Source organism: Rhipicephalus microplus, chromosome X (genome assembly GCF_043290135.1).
Source record: "Rhipicephalus microplus isolate Deutch F79 chromosome X, USDA_Rmic, whole genome shotgun sequence".
Taxonomy (NCBI): Eukaryota; Metazoa; Arthropoda; class Arachnida; order Ixodida; family Ixodidae; genus Rhipicephalus; species Rhipicephalus microplus.
Window position 1 is genome coordinate 330,605,410 of NC_134710.1, and position 21,712 is coordinate 330,627,121.

The window sequence follows — 21,712 nt, forward strand, 5'->3', positions numbered from 1 at the left end:
ATATCACTGGCGTATCTTTGATTGACGTGTTTGTTTTACTTGTTTTTTTTCATTTGCAGGCAAAACGCCAAGAAATCCATGGACCATTCGCCAGTCAGTGACCGAGTCGTGGGCATGTCGGTGCGTTTCACCGCAGAACGCCTACGTCGGTCGACCAAATTACTGCTTGAGTAAGTTCCATCATGGTACTTTGCCTGGGAGTTCAAACAGCTAAAAAGGTGCGAACACAGTGCAAACACACACGCGGGATGCTCCGCGCAAAAAGAGCGAAATAAAGAAAAAGTGGTCAAGAGCAAATGAATGAGTTGGCCATCGTATTGTGCTGCTTAAAATACGTTTCACATCACTCCTAGTCTCCAATTAACGCAAATAACTGTAGGAATATTTGTAACATTTATATCGTGGCTAACTGTGCTCGTCAGACATTCTTGAGGGCATTAAAAAACAACCAAGCCAATACACTGGCGTGTCTTTGATTGACGTGTTTGTTTTACTTGTTTTTATTTCTTTGCAGGCGAAACGCCAAGAAATCCATGGACCATTCGCCAGTCAGCGACCGAGTCGTGGGCATCTCGGTGCGGTTCACCGCAGAACGCCTACCTCGGTCGACCAAATTACTGCTTGAGTAAGTTCAATCATGGTACTTCGCCTGGGAGTTCAAACAGCTAGAAAGGTGCGAACACAGTGAAAAACACATTCGCAGGATGCTTCGCGTAACAAGAGCGAAAAGAACAAAAAGTGGTCAAGTGCAAATGAATGGGTTGACCATTGTATCGTGCTGCTTAACAAACTTTCCACATCACTCCGAGTCTGCAAAAAACTCAAATGACTGTAGGAATAATTGTAACATTTAAATCGTGGCTAAGTGTGCTCGTCAGACAATATAGAGGGCATTAAAAACAACCAAACCAATATTACTGGCGTTTTTTTGATTGACATGTTTGTTTGACGTGTTTTTTTTCATTTGCCGGCGAAACGCCAGGAAATTCACGGACCATTCGCCAGTCAGTGACCGAGTCGTGGGCTTCTCGGAACGTTTCCCCGCAGAACGCCTTCCTCGTTCGACCAAATTACTGCTTGAGTAAGTTCCATCCTGGTACTTCGCCTGGGAGTTCAAACAGCTAGAAAGGTGCGAATAGAGTGCAAACACAATCGCGGGATGCTTCGCGTAACAAGAGCAAAAAGAAGAAAAAGTGATCAAGCGCAAATGAATGGGTTGGCCATTGTATCGTGCTGCTTAACAAACTTTTCACATCACTCCTAGTCTGCAATTAACTCAAATGACTGTAGGAACAATTGTAACAAATATATCGTGGCTAAGTGTGCTCGTCAGATAATCTAGAGGGCAATAAAAAACAACCGAACAAATATCACCGGCACGTTTGTGATTGACGTGTTTGGTTTACCTATTTTTTTTTTCATTTGCAGGCGAAACGCCAGGAAATCCACGGACCATTCGCCAGTCAGCGACTGAGTCATTGGCTTCTCGTTGCGTTTCCCCGCAGAACGCCTACCTCGGTCGACCAAATTACTGCTTGAGTAAGTTCAATCATGGTACTTCCCCTGGGAGTTCAAACAGCTAGAAAGGTGCGAACACAGTGAAAAACACATTCGCGGGATGCTTCGCGTAACAAGAGCGAAAAGAAGAAAAAGGGGTCAAGTGCAAAGGAATGGGTTGACCATTGTATCGTGCTGCTTAACAAACTTTCCACATCACTCCGAGTCTGCAAAAAACTCAAATGACTGTAAGAATAATTGTAACATTTAAATCGTGGCTAAGTGTGCTCGTCAGACAATACAGAGGGTAATAAAAACAAGCAAACCAATATTATTGGCGTGTTTTTGATTGACGTGTTTGTTTGACGTGTTTTTTTTTTCATTTGCCGGCGAAATGCCAGGAAATCCACGGACCATTCGCCAGTCAGCGACCGAGTCGTGGGCTTCTCGGTGCGTTTCCCCGCAGAACGCCTTCCTCGGTCGACCAAATTACTGCTTGAGTAAGTTCCATCATGGTACTTCGCCTGGGAGTTCAGACAGCTAGAAAGGTGCGAATACAGTGAAACACATCCGCGGGATGCTTCGCGTAACAAGAGCGAAAAGAAGAAAAAGTGGTCAAGTGCAAATGAATGGATTGACCATTGTATCGTGCTGCTTAACAAACTTTCCACATCACTCCGAGTCTGCAAAAAACTCAAATGACTGTAGGAATAATTGTAACATTTAAATCGTGGCTAAGTGTGCTTGTCAGACAATATAGAGGGCACTAAGAACAACCAAACCAATATTACTGGCGTGTTTTTGATTGACGTGTTTGTTTGACGTGTTTTTTTTTCATTTGCCGGCGAAACACCAGGAAATCCACGGACCATTCGCCAGTCAGTGACCGAGTCGTGGGCATGTCGGTGCGGTTCACCGCAGAACGCCTACCTCGGTCGACCAAATTACTGCTTGAGTAAGTTCCATCATGGTACTTCGCCTGGGAGTTCAAACAGCTAGAAAGGTGCGAATAGAGTGCAAACACAATCGCGGGATGCTTCGCGTAGCAAGAGCGAAAAGAAGAAAAAGTAGTCAAGCGCAAATGAATGGGTTGGTTATCGTTTTTGTGCTGCTTAGTATACTTTTCACATCACTCCTAGTCTGCAATTAACTCACATAACTGTAGGAATAATTGTAACATTTACATCGTGGCTAACTGTGCTCGTCAGACATTCTAGAGTGCATTAAAAACAACCAAGCTAATATCACTGGCGTATCTTTGATTGACGTGTTTGTTTTACTTGTTTTTTTTCATTTGCAGGCAAAACGCCAAGAAATCCATGGACCATTCGCCAGTCAGTGACCGAGTCGTGGGCATGTCGGTGCGTTTCACCGCAGAACGCCTACGTCGGTCGACCAAATTACTGCTTGAGTAAGTTCCATCATGGTACTTTGCCTGGGAGTTCAAACAGCTAAAAAGGTGCGAACACAGTGCAAACACACACGCGGGATGCTCCGCGCAAAAAGAGCGAAATAAAGAAAAAGTGGTCAAGAGCAAATGAATGAGTTGGCCATCGTATTGTGCTGCTTAAAATACGTTTCACATCACTCCTAGTCTCCAATTAACGCAAATAACTGTAGGAATATTTGTAACATTTATATCGTGGCTAACTGTGCTCGTCAGACATTCTTGAGGGCATTAAAAAACAACCAAGCCAATACACTGGCGTGTCTTTGATTGACGTGTTTGTTTTACTTGTTTTTATTTCTTTGCAGGCGAAACGCCAAGAAATCCATGGACCATTCGCCAGTCAGCGACCGAGTCGTGGGCATCTCGGTGCGGTTCACCGCAGAACGCCTACCTCGGTCGACCAAATTACTGCTTGAGTAAGTTCAATCATGGTACTTCGCCTGGGAGTTCAAACAGCTGGAAAGGTGCGAACACAGTGAAAAACACATTCGCGGGATGCTTCGCGTAACAAGAGCGAAAAGAAGAAAAAGTGGTGAAGTGCAAATGAATGGGTTGACCATTGTATCGTGCTGCTTAACAAACTTTCCACATCACTCCGAGTCTGCAAAAAACACAAATGACTGTAAGAATAATTGTATCATTTAAATCGTGGCTAAGTGTGCTCGTCAGACAATACAGAGGGCATTAAAAACAACCAAACCAATATTATTGGCGTGTTTTTGATTGACGTGTTTGTTTGACGTGTTTTTTTTTTCATTTGCCGGCGAAATGCCAGGAAATCCACGGACCATTCGCCAGTCAGCGACCGAGTCGTGGGCTTCTTGGTGCGTTTCCCTGCAGAACGCCTTCCTCGGTCGACCAAATTACTGCTTGAGTAAGTTCAATCATGGTACTTCGCCTGGGAGTTCAAACAGCTAAAAAGGTGCGAACACACTGAAAAACACATTCGCGGGATGCTTCGCGTAACAAGAGCGAAAAGAAGAAAAAGTGGTCAAGTGCAAATGAATGGGTTGACCATTGTATCGTGCTGCTTAACAAACTTTCCACATCACTCCGAGTCTGCAAAAAACTCAAATGACTGTAGGAATAATTGTAACATTCATATTGTGGCTAAGTGTGCTCATCAGACAATATAGAGGGCATTAAAAACAACCAAACCATTATTACTGGCGTGTTTTTGATTGACGTGTTTGTTTGACGTGTTTTTTTTCATTTGCCGGCGAAACGCCAGGAAATCCACTGATCATTCGCCAGTCAGCGACCGAGTCGTGGGCTTCTCGGTGCGTTTCCCCGCAGAACGCCTTCCTCGGTCGACCAAATTACTGCTTGAGTAAGTTCCATCATGGTACTTCGCCTGGGAGTTCAGACAGCTAGAAAGGTGCGAATACAGTGCAAACACATCCGCGGGATGCTTCGCGTAACAAGAGCGAAAAGAAGAAAAAGTGGTCAAGTGCAAATGAATGGATTGACCATTGTATCGTGCTGCTTAACAAACTTTCCACATCACTCCGAGTCTGCAAAAAACTCAAATGACTGTAGGAATAATTGTAACATTTAAATCTTGGCTAAGTGTGCTCGTCAGACAATATAGAGGGCAATAAAAACAACCAAGCCAATATTACTGGCGTGTTTTTGATTGACGTGTTTGTTTGACGTGTTTTTTTTTTTCATTTGCCGGCGAAACGCCAGGAAATCCACGGACCATTCGCCAGTCAGTGACCGAGTCGTGGGTTTCTCGGTGCGTTTCCCCGCAGAACGCCTTCCTCGGTCAACCAAATTACTGCTTGAGTAAGGTCCATCATGGTACTTCGCCTGGGAGTTCAAACAGCTAGAATGGTGAGAATAGAGTGCAAACACAATCGCGGGATGCTTCGTGTAACAAGAGCAAAAAAAAGAAAAAGTGGTCAAGCGCAAATGAATGGGTTGGCCATTGTATCGTGCTGCTTTACAAACTTTTCACATCACTCCTAGTCTGCAATTAACTCAAATGACTGTAGGAAGAGTTGTAACAAATATATCGTGGCTAAGTGTGCTCGTCAGATAATCTAGAGGGCATTAAAAAACAACCGAACAAATATCACTGGCACGTTTTTGATTGACGTGTTTGGTTTACCTATTTTTTTTCATTTGCAGGCGAAACGCCAGGAAATCCACGGACCATTCGCCAGTCAGCGACCGAGTCGTGGGCTTCTCGGTGCGTTTCCCCGCCGAACGCCTACCTCGGTCGACCAAATTACTGCTTGAGTAAGTTCCATCATGGTACTTTGCCTGGGAGTTCAAACACCTAGAAAGGTGCGAATAGAGTGCAAACACAATCTCGGGATGCTTCGCGTAGCAAGAGCGAAAAGAAGAAAAAGTAGTCAAGCACAAATGAATGGGTTGGTTATCGTTTTTGTGCTGCTTAGTATACTTTTCACATCACTCCTAGTCTGCAATTAACTCACATAACTGTAGGAATAATTGTAACATTTACATCGTGGCTAACTGTGCTCGTCAGACATTCTAGAGGGCATTAAAAAACAACCAAGCCAATATCACTGCCGTATCTTTGATTGACGTGTTTGTTTTACTTGTTTTTTTTTCATTTGCAGGCAAAACGCCAAGAAATCCTTGGACCATTCGCCAGTCAGCGACCGAGTCGTGGGCATCTCGGTGCGGTTCACCGCAGAACGCCTACGTCGGTCGACCAAATTACTGCTTGAGTAAGTTCCATCATGGTACTTTGCCTGGGAGTTCAAACAGCAAAAATGTGCGAACACAGTGCAAACACACACGCGGGATGCTTCGCGCAACAAGAGCGAAATAAAGAAAAAATGGTCAAGAGCAAATGAATGACTTGGCCATCGTATTGTGCTGCTTAAAATACGTTTCACATCACTCCTAGTCTGCAATTAACGCAAATAACTGTAGGAATATTTTTTAACATTTATATCGTGGCTAACTGTGCTCGTCAGACATTCTTGAGGCCATTAAAAAACAACCAAGCCAATATCACTGGCGTGTCTTTGATTGACATGTTTGTTTTACTTGTTTTTATTCCTTTGCAGGCGAAACGCCAAGAAATCCATGGACCATTCGCCAGTCAGCGACCGAGTCGTGGGCATCTCGGTGCGGTTCAACGCAGAACGCCTACGTCGGTCGACCAAATTACTGCTTGAGTAAGTTCCATCATGGTACTTTGCCTGGAAGTTCAAACAGCTAAAAAGGTGCGAACACAGTGCAAACACACACGCGGGATGCTTCGCGCAACAAGAGCGAAATAAAGAAAAAATGGTCAAGAGCAAATGAATGACTTGGCCATCGTATTGTGCTGCTTAAAATACGTTTCACATCACTCCTAGTCTGCAATTAACGCGAATAACTGTAGGGATATTTGTAACATTTATATCGTGGCTAACTGTGCTCGTCAGACATTCTTGAGGTCATTAAAAAACAACCAAGCCAATATCACTGGCGTGTCTTTGATTGACGTGTTTGTTTTACTTGTTTTTATTCCTTTGCAGGCGAAACGTCAAGAAATCCATGGACCATTCGCCAGTCAGCGACCGAGTCGTGGGCATCTCGGTGCGGTTCAACGCAGAACGCCTACGTCGGTCGACCAAATTACTGCTTGAGTAAGTTCCATCATGGTACTTTGCCTGGGAGTTCAAACAGCTAAAAAGGTGCGAACACAGTGCAAACACACACGCGGGATGCTTCGCGCAACAAGAGCGAAATAAAGAAAAAGTGGTCAAGAGCAAATGAATGAGTTGGCCATCGTATTGTGCTGCTTAAAATACGTTTCACATCACTCCTAGTCTGCAATTAACGCAAATAACTGTAGGAATATTTGTAACATTTATATCGTGGCTAACTGTGCTCGTCAGACATTTTTGAGAGCATTAAAAAACAACCAAGCCAATATCACTGGCGTGTCTTTGATTGACGTGTTTGTTTTACTTGTTTTTATTTCTTTGCAGGCGAAACGCCAAGAAATCCATGGACCATTCGCCAGTCAGCGACCGAGTCGTGGGCATCTCGGTGCGGTTCACCGCAGAACGCCTACGTCGGTCGACCAAATTACTGCTTGAGTAATTTCCATCATGGTATCTCGCCTGGGAGTTCAAACAGCTAAAAAGGTGCGAACACAGTGCAAACACACACGCGGGATGCTTTGCGCAACAAGAGCGAAATAAAGAAAAAGTGGTCAAGAGCAAATGAATGAGTTGGCCATCGTATTGTGCTGCTTAACAAACTTTCCACATCACTCCGAGTCTGCAAAAAACTCAAATGACTGTAAGAATAAATGTAACATTTAAATCGTGGCTAAGTGTGCTCGTCAGACAATACAGAGGGCATTAAAAACAACCAAACCAATATTATTGGCGTGTTTTTGATTGACGTGTTTGTTTGACGTGTTTTTTTTTTCATTTGCCGGCGAAATGCCAGGAAATCCACGGACCATTCGCCAGTCAGCGACCAAGTCGTGGGCTTCTTGGTGCGTTTCCCCGCAGAACGCCTTCCTCGGTCGACCAAATTACTTCTTGAGTAAGTTCAATCATGGTACTTCGCCTGGGAGTTCAAACAGCTAGAAAGGTGCGAACACACTGAAAAACACATTCGCGGGATGCTTCGCGTAACAAGAGCGAAAAGAAGAAAAAGTGGTCAAGTGCAAATGAATGGGTTGACCATTGTATCGTGCTGCTTAACAAACTTTCCACATCACTCCGAGTCTGCAAAAAACTCAAATGACTGTAGGAATAATTGTAACATTCATATTGTGGCTAAGTGTGCTCATCAAACAATATAGAGGGCATTAAAAACAACCAAACCATTATTACTGGCGTGTTTTTGATTGACGTGTTTGTTTGACGTGTTTTTTTTTTCATTTGCCGGCGAAACGCCAGGAAATCCACGGACCATTCGCCAGTCAGCGACCGAGTCGTGGGCTTCTCGGTGCGTTTCCCCGCAGAACGCCTTCCTCGGTCGACCAAATTACTGCTTGAGTAAGTTCCATCATGGTACTTCGCCTGGGAGTTCAGACAGCTAGAAAGGTGCGAATACAGTGCAAACACATCCGCGGGATGCTTCGCGTAACAAGAGCGAAAAGAAGAAAAAGTGGTCAAGTGCAAATGAATAGATTGACCATTGTATCGTGCTGCTTAACAAACTTTCCACATCACTCAGAGTCTGCAAAAAACTCAAATGACTGTAGGAATAATTGTAACATTTAAATCTTGGCTAAGTGTGCTCGTCAGACAATATAGAGGGCAATAAAAACCACCAAACCAATATTACTGGCGTGTTTTTGATTGACGTGTTTGTTTGACGTTTTTTTTTTCATTTGCTGGCGAAACGCCAGGAAATCCACGGACCATTCGCCAGTCAGTGACCGAGTCGTTGGTTTCTCGGTGCGTTTCCCCGCAGAACGCCTTCCTCGATCAACCAAATTACTGCTTGAGTAAGGTCCATCATGGTACTTCGCCTGGGAGTTCAAACAGCTAGAAAGGTGCGAATAGAGTGCAAACACAATCGCGGGATGCTTCGTGTAACAAGAGCAAAAAGAAGAAAAAGTGGTCAAGCGCAAATGAATGGGTTGGCCATTGTATCGTGCTGCTTTACAAACTCTTCACATCACTCCTAGTCTGCAATTAACTCAAATGACTGTAGGAAGAATTGTAACAAATATATCGTGGCTAAGTGTGCTCGTCAGATAATCTAGAGGGCATTAAAAAACAGGCGAACAAATATCACTGGCACGTTTTTGATGGACGTGTTTGGTTTACCTATTTTTTTTTCATTTGCAGGTGAAACGCCAGGAAATCCACGGACCATTCGCCAGTCAGCGACCGAGTCGTGGGCTTCTCGGTGCGTTTCCCCGCAGAACGCCTACCTCGGTCGACCAAATTACTGCTTGAGTAAGTTCCATCATGGTACTTTGCCTGGGAGTTCAAACACCTAGAAAGGTGCGAATAGAGTGCAAACACAATCTCGGGATGCTTCGCGTAGCAAGAGCGAAAAGAAGAAAAAGTAGTCAAGCGCAAATGAATGGGTTGGTTATCGTTTTTGTGCTGCTTAGTATACTTTTCACATCACTCCTAGTCTGCAATTAACTCACATAACTGTAGGAATATTTGTAACATTTATATCGTGGCTAACTGTGCTCGTCAGACATTCTTGAGGTCATTAAAAAACAACCAAGACAATATCACTGGCGTGTCTTTGATGGACGTGTTTGTTTTACTTGTTTTTATTCCTTTGCAGGCGAAACGCCAAGAAATCCATGGACCAATCGCCAGTCAGCGACCGAGTCGTGGGCATCTCGGTGCGGTTCACCGCAGAACGCCTACGTCGGTCGACCAAATTACTGCTTGAGTAAGTTCCATCATGGTACTTTGCCTGGGAGTTCAAACACCTAGAAAGGTGCGAATAGAGTGCAAACACAATCTCGGGATGCTTCGCGTAGCAAGAGCGAAAAGAAGAAAAAGTAGTCAAGCGCAAATGAATGGGTTGGTTATCATTTTTGTGCTGCTTAGTATACTTTTCACATCACTCCTAGTCTGCAATTAACTCACATAACTGTAGGAATAATTGTAACATTTACATCGTGGCTAACTGTGCTCGTCAGACATTCTAGAGGGCATTAAAAAACAACCAAGCCAATATCACTGCCGTATCTTTGATTGACGTGTTTGTTTTACTTGTTTTTTTTTCATTTGCAGGCAAAACGCCAAGAAATCCTTGGACCATTCGCCAGTCAGCGACCGAGTCGTGGGCATCTCGGTGCGGTTCACCGCAGAACGCCTACGTCGGTCGACCAAATTACTGCTTGAGTAAGTTCCATCATGGTACTTTGCCTGGGAGTTCAAACAGCAAAAATGTGCGAACACAGTGCAAACACACACGCGGGATGCTTCGCGCAACAAGAGCGAAATAAAGAAAAAATGGTCAAGAGCAAATGAATGACTTGGCCATCGTATTGTGCTGCTTAAAATACGTTTCACATCACTCCTAGTCTGCAATTAACGCAAATAACTGTAGGAATATTTGTAACATTTATATCGTGGCTAACTGTGCTCGTCAGACATTCTTGAGGTCATTAAAAAACAACCAAGCCAATATCACTGGCGTGTCTTTGATTGACGTGTTTGTTTTACTTGTTTTTATTCCATTGCAGGCGAAACGCCAAGAAATCCATGGACCATTCGCCAGTCAGCGACCGAGTCGTGGGCATCTCGGTGCGGTTTACCGCAGAACGCCTACGTCGGTCGACCAAATTACTGCTTGAGTAAGTTCCATCATGGTACTTTGCCTGGGAGTTCAAACAGCTAAAAAGGTGCGAACACAGTGCAAACACACACGCGGGATGCTTCGCGCAACAAGAGCGAAATAAAGAAAAAATGGTCAAGAGCAAATGAATGACTTGGCCATCGTATTGTGCTGCTTAAAATACGTTTCACATCACTCCTAGTCTGGAATTAACGCAAATAACTGTAGGAATATTTTTTAACATTTATATCGTGGCTAACTGTGCTCGTCAGACATTCTTGAGGTCATTAAAAAACAACCAAGCCAATATCACTGGCGTGTCTTTGATTGACGTGTTTGTTTTACTTGTTTTTATTCCTTTGCAGGCGAAACGCCAAGAAATCCATGGACCATTCGCCAGTCAGCGACCGAGTCGTGGGCATCTCGGTGCGGTTCAACGCAGAACGCCTACGTCGGTCGACCAAATTACTGCTTGAGTAAGTTCCATCCTGGTACTTTGCCTGGGAGTTCAAACAGCTAAAAAGGTGCGAACACAGTGCAAACACACATGCGGGATGCTTCGCGCAACAAGAGCGAAATAAAGAAAAAGTGGTCAAGAGCAAATGAATGAGTTGGCCATCGTATTGTGCTGCTTAAAATACGTTTCACATCACTCCTAGTCTGCAATTAACGCAAATAAATGTAGGAATATTTGTAACATTTATATCGTGGCTAACTGTGCTCGTCAGACATTTTTGAGAGCATTAAAAAACAACCAAGCCAATATCACTGGCGTGTCTTTGATTGACGTGTTTGTTTTACTTGTTTTTATTTCTTTGCAGGCGAAACGCCAAGAAATCCATGGACCATTCGCCAGTCAGCGACCGAGTCGTGGGCATCTCGGTGCGGTTCACCGCAGAACGCCTACGTCGGTCGACCAAATTACTGCTTGAGTAATTTCCATCATGGTATCTCGCCTGGGAGTTCAAACAGCTAAAAAGGTGCGAACACAGTGCAAACACACACGCGGTATGCTTTGCGCAACAAGAGCGAAATAAAGAAAAAGTGGTCAAGAGCAAATGAATGAGTTGGCCATCGTATTGTGCTGCTTAACAAACTTTCCACATCACTCCGAGTCTGCAAAAAACTCAAATGACTGTAAGAATAAATGTAACATTTAAATCGTGGCTAAGTGTGCTCGTCAGACAATACAGAGGGCATTAAAAACAACCAAACCAATATTATTGGCGTGTTTTTGATTGACGTGTTTGTTTGACGTGTTTTTTTTTCATTTGCCGGCGAAATGCCAGGAAATCCATGGACCATTCGCCAGTCAGCGACCAAGTCGTGGGCTTCTTGGTGCGTTTCCCCGCAGAACGCCTTCCTCGGTCGACCAAATTACTGCTTGAGTAAGTTCAATCATGGTACTTCGCCTGGGAGTTCAAACAGCTAGAAAGGTGCGAACACACTGAAAAACACATTCGCGGGATGCTTCGCGTAACAAGAGCGAAAAGAAGAAAAAGTGGTCAAGTGCAAATGAATGGGTTGACCATTGTATCGTGCTGCTTAACAAACTTTCCACATCACTCCGAGTCTGCAAAAAACTCAAATGACTGTAGGAATAATTGTAACATTCATATTGTGGCTAAGTGTGCTCATCAAACAATATAGAGGGCATTAAAAACAACCAAACCATTATTACTGGCGTGTTTTTGATTGACGTGTTTGTTTGACGTGTTTTTTTTTCATTTGCCGGCGAAACGCCAGGAAATCCACGGACCATTCGCCAGTCAGCGACCGAGTCGTGGGCTTCTCGGTGCGTTTCCCCGCAGAACGCCTTCCTCGGTCGACCAAATTACTGCTTGAGTAAGTTCCATCATGGTACTTCGCCTGGGAGTTCAGACAGCTAGAAAGGTGCGAATACAGTGCAAACACATCCGCGGGATGCTTCGCGTAACAAGAGCGAAAAGAAGAAAAAGTGGACAAGTGCAAATGAATAGATTGACCATTGTATCGTGCTGCTTAACAAACTTTCCACATCACTCAGAGTCTGCAAAAAACTCAAATGACTGTAGGAATAATTGTAACATTTAAATCTTGGCTAAGTGTGCTCGTCAGACAATATAGAGGGCAATAAAAACAACCAAACCAATATTACTGGCGTGTTTTTGATTGACGTGTTTGTTTGACGTGTTTTTTTTTCATTTGCCGGCGAAACGCCAGGAAATCCACGGACCATTCGCCAGTCAGTGACCGAGTCGTGGGTTTCTCGGTGCGTTTCCCCGCAGAACGCCTTCCTCGGTCAACCAAATTACTGCTTGAGTAAGGTCCATCATGGTACTTCGCCTGGGAGTTCAAACAGCTAGAAAGGTGCGAATAGAGTGCAAATACAATCGCGGGATGCTTCGTGTAACAAGAGCAAAAAGAAGAAAAAGTGGTCAAGCGCAAATGAATGGGTTGGCCATTTTATCGTGCTGCTTTACAAACTTTTCACATCACTCCTAGTCTGCAATTAACTCAAATGACTGTAGGAAGAATTGTAACAAATATATCGTGGCTAAGTGTGCTCGTCAGATAATCTAGAGGGCATTAAAAAACAAGCGAACAAATATCACTGGCACGTTTTTGATGGACGTGTTTGGTTTACCTATTTTTTTTTTCATTTGCAGGCGAAACGCCAGGAAATCCACGGACCATTCGCCAGTCAGCGACCGAGTCGTGGGCTTCTCGGTGCGTTTCCGCGCAGAACGCCTACCTCGGTCGACCAAATTACTGCTTGAGTAAGTTCCATCATGGTACTTTGCCTGGGAGTTCAAACACCTAGAAAGGTGCGAATAGAGTGCAAACACAATCTCGGGATGCTTCGCGTAGCAAGAGCGAAAAGAAGAAAAAGTAGTCAAGCGCAAATGAATGGGTTGGTTATCGTTTTTGTGCTGCTTAGTATACTTTTCACATCACTCCTAGTCTGCAATTAACTCACATAACTGTAGGAAGATTTGTAACATTTATATCGTGGCTAACTGTGCTCGTCAGACATTCTTGAGGTCATTAAAAAACAACCAAGCCAATATCACTGGCGTGTCTTTGATGGACGTGTTTGTTTTACTTGTTTTTATTCCTTTGCAGGCGAAACGCCAAGAAATCCATGGACCATTCGCCAGTCAGCGACCGAGTCGTGGGCATCTCGGTGCGGTTCACCGCAGAACGTCTACGTCGGTCGACCAAATTACTGCTTGAGTAAGTTCCATCATGGTACTTTGCCTGGGAGTTCAAACACCTAGAAAGGTGCGAATAGAGTGCAAACACAATCTCGGGATGCTTCGCGTAGCAAGAGCGAAAAGAAGAAAAAGTAGTCAAGCGCAAATGAATGGGTTGGTTATCGTTTTTGTGCTGCTTAGTATACTTTTCACATCACTCCTAGTCTGCAATTAACTCACATAACTGTAGGAATAATTGTAACATTTACATCGTGGCTAACTGTGCTCGTCAGACATTCTAGAGGGCATTAAAAAACAACCAAGCCAATATCACTGCCGTATCTTTATTGACGTGTTTGTTTTACTTGTTTTTTTTTCATTTGCAGGCAAAATGCCAAGAAATCCTTGGACCATTCGCCAGTCAGCGACCGAGTCGTGGGCATCTCGGTGCGGTTCACCGCAGAACGCCTACGTCGGTCGACCAAATTACTGCTTGAGTAAGTTCCATCATGGTACTTTGCCTGGGAGTTCAAACAGCAAAAATGTGCGAACACAGTGCAAACACACACGCGGGATGCTTCGCGCAACAAGAGCGAAATAAAGAAAAAATGGTCAAGAGCAAATGAATGACTTGGCCATCGTATTGTGCTGCTTAAAATACGTTTCACATCACTCCTAGTCTGCAATTAACGCAAATAACTGTAGGAATATTTGTAAAATTTATATCGTGGCTAACTGTGCTCGTCAGACATTCTTGAGGTCATTAAAAACAACCAAGCCAATATCACTGGCGTGTCTTTGATTGACGTGTTTGTTTTACTTGTTTTTATTCCATTGCAGGCGAAACGAGAAGAAATCCATGGACCATTCGCCAGTCAGCGACCGAGTCGTGGGCATCTCGGTGCGGTTTACCGCAGAACGCCTACGTCGGTCGACCAAATTACTGCTTGAGTAAGTTCCATCATGGTACTTTGCCTGGGAGTTCAAACAGCTAAAAAGGTGCGAACACAGTGCAAACACACACGCGGGATGCTTCGCGCAACAAGAGCGAAATAAAGAAAAAATGGTCAAGAGCAAATGAATGACTTGGCCATCGTATTGTGCTGCTTAAAATACGTTTCACATCACTCCTAGTCTGCAATTAACGCAAATAACTGTAGGAATATTTGTAACATTTATATCGTGGCTAACTGTGCTCGTCAGACATTCTTGAGGTCATTAAAAAACAACCAAGCCAATATCACTGGCGTGTCTTTGATTGACGTGTTTGTTTTACTTGTTTTTATTCCTTTGCAGGCGAAACGCCAAGAAATCCATGGACCATTCGCCAGTCAGCGACCGAGTCGTGGGCATCTCGGTGCGGTTCACCGCAGAACGCCTACGTCGGTCGACCAAATTACTGCTTGAGTAATTTCCATCACGGTATCTCGCCTGGGAGTTCAAACAGCTAAAAAGGTGCGAACACAGTGCAAACACACACGCGGGATGCTTTGCGCAACAAGAGCGAAATAAAGAAAAAGTGGTCAAGAGCAAATGAATGAGTTGGTCATCGTATTGTGCTGCTTAACAAACTTTCCACATCACTCCGAGTCTGCAAAAAACTCAAATGACTGTAAGAATAAATGTAACATTTAAATCGTGGCTAAGTGTGCTCGTCAGACAATACAGAGGGCATTAAAAACAACCAAACCAATATTATTGGCGTGTTTTTGATTGACGTGTTTGTTTGACATGTTTTTTTTTCATTTGCCGGCGAAATGCCAGGAAATCCACGGACCATTCGCCAGTCAGCGACCAAGTCGTGGGCTTCTTGGTGCGTTTCCCCGCAGAACGCCTTCCTCGGTCGACCAAATTACTGCTTGAGTAAGTTCAATCATGGTACTTCGCCTGGGAGTTCAAACAGCTAGAAAGGTGCGAACACACTGAAAAACACATTCGCGGGATGCTTCGCGTAACAAGAGCGAAAAGAAGAAAAAGTGGTCAAGTGCAAATGAATGGGTTGACCATTGTATCGTGCTGCTTAACAAACTTTCCACATCACTCCGAGTCTGCAAAAAACTCAAATGACTGTAGGAATAATTGTAACATTCATATTGTGGCTAAGTGTGCTCATCAAACAATATAGAGGGTATTAAAAACAACCAAACCATTATTACTGGCGTGTTTTTGATTGACGTGTTTGTTTGACGTATTTTTTTTCATTTGCCGGCGAAACGCCAGGAAATCCACGGACCATTCGCCAGTCAGCGACCGAGTCGTGGGCTTCTCGGTGCGTTTCCCCGCAGAACGCCTTCCTCGGTCGACCAAATTACTGCTTGAGTAAGTTCCATCATGGTACTTCGCCTGGGAGTTCAGACAGCTAGAAAGGTGCGAATACAGTGCAAACACATCCGCGGGATGCTTCGCGTAACAAGAGCGAAAAGAAGAAAAAGTGGTCAAGTGCAAATGAATAGATTGACCATTGTATCGTGCTGCTTAACAAACTTTCCACATCACTCAGAGTCTGCAAAAAACTCAAATGACTGTAGGAATAATTGTAACATTTAAATCTTGGCTAAGTGTGCTCGTCAGACAATATAGAGGGCAATAAAAACAACCAAACCAATATTACTGGCGTGTTTTTGATTGACGTGTTTGTTTGACGTGTTTTTTTTTCATTTGCCGGCGAAACGCCAGGAAATCCACGGACCATTCGCCAGTCAGTGACCGAGTCGTGGGTTTCTCGGTGCGTTTCCCCGCAGAACGCCTTCCTCGGTCAACCAAATTACTGCTTGAGTAAGGTCCATCATGGTACTTCGCCTGGGAGTTCAAACAGCTAGAAAGGTGCGAATAGAGTGCAAACACAATCGCGGGATGCTTCGTGTAACAAGAGCAAAAAGAAGAAAAAGTGGTCAAGCGCAAATGAATGGGTTGGCCATTGTATCGTGCTGCTTTACAAACTTTTCACATCACTCCTAGTCTGCAATTAACTCAAATGACTGTAGGAAGAATTGTAACAAATATATCGTGGCTAAGTGTGCTCGTCAGATAATCTAGAGGGCATTAAAAAACAAGCGAACAAATATCACTGGCACGTTTTTGATGGACGTGTTTGGTTTACCTATTTTTTTTTTCATTTGCAGGCGAAACGCCAGGAAATCCACGGACCATTCGCCAGTCAGCGACCGAGTCGTGGGCTTCTCGGTGCGTTTCCCCGCAGAACGCCTACCTCGGTCGACCAAATTACTGCTTGAGTAAGTTCCATCATGGTACTTTGCCTGGGAGTTCAAACACCTAGAAAGGTGCGAATAAAGTGCAAACACAATCTCGGGATGCTTCGCGTAGCAAGAGCGAAAAGAAGAAAAAGTAGTCAAGCGCAAATGAATGGGTTGGTTATCGTTTTTGTGCTGCTTAGTATACTTTTCACATCACTCCTAGTCTGCAATTAACTCACATAACTGTAGGAATATTTGTAACATTTATATCGTGGCTAACTGTGCTCGTCAGACATTCTTGAGGTCATTAAAAAACAACCAAGCCAATATCACTGGCGTGTCTTTGATGGACGTGTTTGTTTTACTTGTTTTTATTCCTTTGCAGGCGAAACGCCAAGAAATCCATGGACCATTCGCCAATCAGCGACCGAGTCGTGGGCATCTCGGTGCGGTTCACCGCAGAACGCCTACGTCGGTCGACCAAATTACTGCTTGAGTAAGTTCCATCATGGTACTTTGCCTGGGAGTTCAAACACCTAGAAAGGTGCGAATAGAGTGCAAACACAATCTCGGGATGCTTCGCGTAGCAAGAGCGAAAAGAAGAAAAAGTAGTCAAGCGCAAATGAATGGGTTGGTTATCGTTTTTGTGCTGCTTAGTATACTTTTCACATCACTCCTAGTCTGCAATTAACTCACATAACTGTAGGAATAATTGTAACATTTACATCGTGGCTAACTGTGCTCGTCAGACATTCTTGAGGTCATTAAAAAACAACCAAGCCAATATCACTGCCGTATCTTTATTGACGTGTTTGTTTTACTTGTTTTTTTTTCATTTGCAGGCAAAATGCCAAGAAATCCTTGGACCATTCGCCAGTCAGCGACCGAGTCGTGGCCATCTCGGTGCGGTTCACCGCAGAACGCCTACGTCGGTCGACCAAATTACTGCTTGAGTAAGTTCCATCATGGTACTTTGCCTGGGAGTTCAAACAGCAAAAATGTGCGAACACAGTGCAAACACACACGCGGGATGCTTCGCGCAACAAGAGCGAAATAAAGAAAAAATGGTCAAGAGCAAATGAATGACTTGACCATCGTATTGTGCTGCTTAAAATACGTTTCACATCACTCCTAGTCTGCAATTAACGCAAATAACTGTAGGAATATTTGTAACATTTATATCGTGGCTAACTGTGCTCGTCAGACATTCTTGAGGTCATTAAAAAACAACCAAGCCAATATCACTGGCGTGTCTTTGATTGACGTGTTTGTTTTACTTGTTTTTATTCCATTGCAGGCGAAACGCCAAGAAATCCATGGACCATTCGCCAGTCAGCGACCGAGTCGTGGGCATCTCGGTGCGGTTTACCGCAGAACGCCTACGTCGGTCGACCAAATTACTGCTTGAGTAAGTTCCATCATGGTACTTTGCCTGGGAGTTCAAACAGCTAAAAAGGTGCGAACACAGTGCAAACACACACGCGGGATGCTTCGCGCAACAAGAGCGAAATAAAGAAAAAATGGTCAAGAGCAAATGAATGACTTGGCCATCGTATTGTGCTGCTTAAAATACGTTTCACATCACTCCTAGTCTGCAATTAACGCAAATAACTGTAGGAATATTTGTAACATTTATATCGTGGATAACTGTGCTCGTCAGACATTCTTGAGGTCATTAAAAAACAACCAAGCCAATATCACTGGCGTGTCTTTGATTGACGTGTTTGTTTTACTTGTTTTTATTCCTTTGCAGGCGAAACGCCAAGAAATCCATGGACCATTCGCCAGTCAGCGACCGAGTCGTGGGCATCTCGGTGCGTTTCACCGCAGAACGCCTACGTCGGTCGACCAAATTACTGCTTGAGTAATTTCCATCACGGTATCTCGCCTGGGAGTTCAAACAGCTAAAAAGGTGCGAACACAGTGCAAACACACACGCGGGATGCTTTGCGCAACAAGAGCGAAATAAAGAAAAAGTGGTCAAGAGCAAATGAATGAGTTGGTCATCGTATTGAGCTGCTTAACAAACTTTCCACATCACTCCGAGTCTGCAAAAAACTCAAATGACTGTAAGAATAAATGTAACATTTAAATCGTGGCTAAGTGTGCTCGTCAGACAATACAGAGGGCATTAAAAACAACCAAACCAATATTATTGGCGTGTTTTTGATTGACGTGTTTGTTTGACGTGTTTTTTTTCATTTGCCGGCGAAATGCCAGGAAATCCACGGACCATTCGCCAGTCAGCGACCAAGTCGTGGGCTTCTTGGTGCGTTTCCCCGCAGAACGCCTTCCTCGGTCGACCAAATTACTGCTTGAGTAAGTTCAATCATGGTACTTCGCCTGGGAGTTCAAACAGCTAGAAAGGTGCGAACACACTGAAAAACACATTCGCGGGATGCTTCGCGTAACAAGAGCGAAAAGAAGAAAAAGTGGTCAAGTGCAAATGAATGGGTTGACCATTGTATCGTGCTGCTTAACAAACTTTCCACATCACTCCGAGTCTGCAAAAAACTCAAATGACTGTAGGAATAATTGTAACATTCATATTGTGGCTAAGTGTGCTCATCAAACAATATAGAGGGCATTAAAAACAACCAAACCATTATTACTGGCGTGTTTTTGATTGATGTGTTTGTTTGACGTGTTTTTTTTCATTTGCCGGCGAAACGCCAGGAAATCCACGGACCATTCGCCAGTCAGCGACCGAGTCGTGGGCTTCTCGGTGCGTTTCCCCGCAGAACGCCTTCCTCGGTCGACCAAATTACTGCTTGAGTAAGTTCCATCATGGTACTTCGCCTGGGAGTTCAGACAGCTAGAAAGGTGCGAATACAGTGCAAACACATCCGCGGGATGCTTCGCGTAACAAGAGCGAAAAGAAGAAAAAGTGGTCAAGTGCAAATGAATAGATTGACCATTGTATCGTGCTGCTTAACAAACTTTCCACATCACTCAGAGTCTGCAAAAAACTCAAATGACTGTAGGAATAATTGTAACATTTAAATCTTGGCTAAGTGTGCTCGTCAGACAATATAGAGGGCAATAAAAACAACCAAACCAATATTACTGGCGTGTTTTTGATTGACGTGTTTGTTTGACGTGTTTTTTTTTCATTTGCCGGCGAAACGCCAGGAAATCCACGGACCATTCGCCAGTCAGTGACCGAGTCGTGGGTTTCTCGGTGCGTTTCCCCGCAGAACGCCTTCCTCGGTCAACCAAATTACTGCTTGAGTAAGGTCCATCATGGTACTTCGCCTGGGAGTTCAAACAGCTAGAAAGGTGCGAATAGAGTGCAAACACAATCGCGGGATGCTTCGTGTAACAAGAGCAAAAAGAAGAAAAAGTGGTCAAGCGCAAATGAATGGGTTGGCCATTGTATCGTGCTGCTTTACAAACTTTTCACATCACTCCTAGTCTGCAATTAACTCAAATGACTGTAGGAAGAATTGTAACAAATATATCGTGGCTAAGTGTGCTCGTCAGATAATCTAGAGGGCATTAAAAAACAAGCGAACAAATATCACTGGCACGTTTTTGATGGACGTGTTTGGTTTACCTATTTTTTTTTTCATTTGCAGGCGAAACGCCAGGAAATCCACGGACCATTCGCCAGTCAGCGACCGAGTCGTGGGCTTCTCGGTGCGTTTCCCCGCAGAACGCCTACCTCGGTCGACCAAATTACTGCTTGAGTAAGTTCCATCATGGTACTTTGCCTGGGAGTTCAAACACCTAGAAAGGTGCGAATAAAGTGCAAACACAATCTCGGGATGCTTCGCGTAGCAAGAGCGAAAAGAAGAAAAAGCAGTCAAGCGCAAATGAATGGGTTGGTTATCGTTTTTGTGCTGCTTAGTATACTTTTCACATCACTCCTAGTCTGCAATTAACTCACATAACTGTAGGAATATTTGTAACATTTATATCGTGGCTAACTGTGCTCGTCAGACATTCTTGAGGTCATTAAAAAACAACCAAGCCAATATCACTGGCGTGTCTTTGATGGACGTGTTTGTTTTACTTGTTTTTATTCCTTTGCAGGCGAAACGCCAAGAAATCCATGGACCATTCGCCAGTCAGCGACCGAGTCGTGGGCATCTCGGTGCGGTTCACCGCAGAACGCCTACGTCGGTCGACCAAATTACTGCTTGAGTAAGTTCCATCATGGTACTTTGCCTGGGAGTTCAAACAGCTAAAAAGGTGCGAACACAGTGCAAACACACACGCGGGATGCTTCGCGCAACAAGAGCGAAATAAAGAAAAAATGGTCAAGAGCAAATGAATGACTTGGCCATCGTATTGTGCTGCTTAAAATACGTTTCACATCACTCCTAGTCTGCAATTAACGCAAATAACTGTAGGAATATTTGTAACATTTATATCGTGGCTAACTGTGCTCGTCAGACATTCTTGAGGTCATTAAAAAACAACCAAGCCAATATCACTGGCGTGTCTTTGATTGACGTGTTTGTTTTACTTGTTTTTATTCCTTTGCAGGCGAAACGCCAAGAAATCCATGGACCATTCGCCAGTCAGCGACCGAGTCGTGGGCATCTCGGTGCGGTTCACCGCAGAACGCCTACCTCGGTTGACCAAATTACTGCTTGAGTAAGGTCCATCATGGTACTTCGCCTGGGAGTTCAAACAGCTAGAAAGGTGCGAATAGAGTGCAAACACACACGCGGGATGCTTCGCGCAACAAGAGCGAAATAAAGAAAAAATGGTCAAGAGCAAATGAATGACTTGGCCATCGTATTGTGCTGCTTAAAATACGTTTCACATCACTCCTAGTCTGCAATTAACGCAAATAACTGTAGGAATATTTTTTAACATTTATATCGTGGCTAACTGTGCTCGTCAGATATTCTTGAGGTCATTAAAAAACAACCAAGCCAATAACACTGGCGTGTCTTTGATTGACGTGTTTGTTTTACTTGTTTTTTTTTCCTTTGCAGGCGAAACGCCAAGAAATCCATGGACCATTCGCCAGTCAGCGACCGAGTCGTGGGCATCTCGGTGCGGTTCACCGCAGAACACCTACGTCGGTCGACCGAATTACTGCTTGAGTAAGTTCCATCATGGTATCTCGCCTGGGAGTTCAAACAGCTAAAAAGGTGCGAACACAGTGCAAACACACACGCGGGATGCTTCGC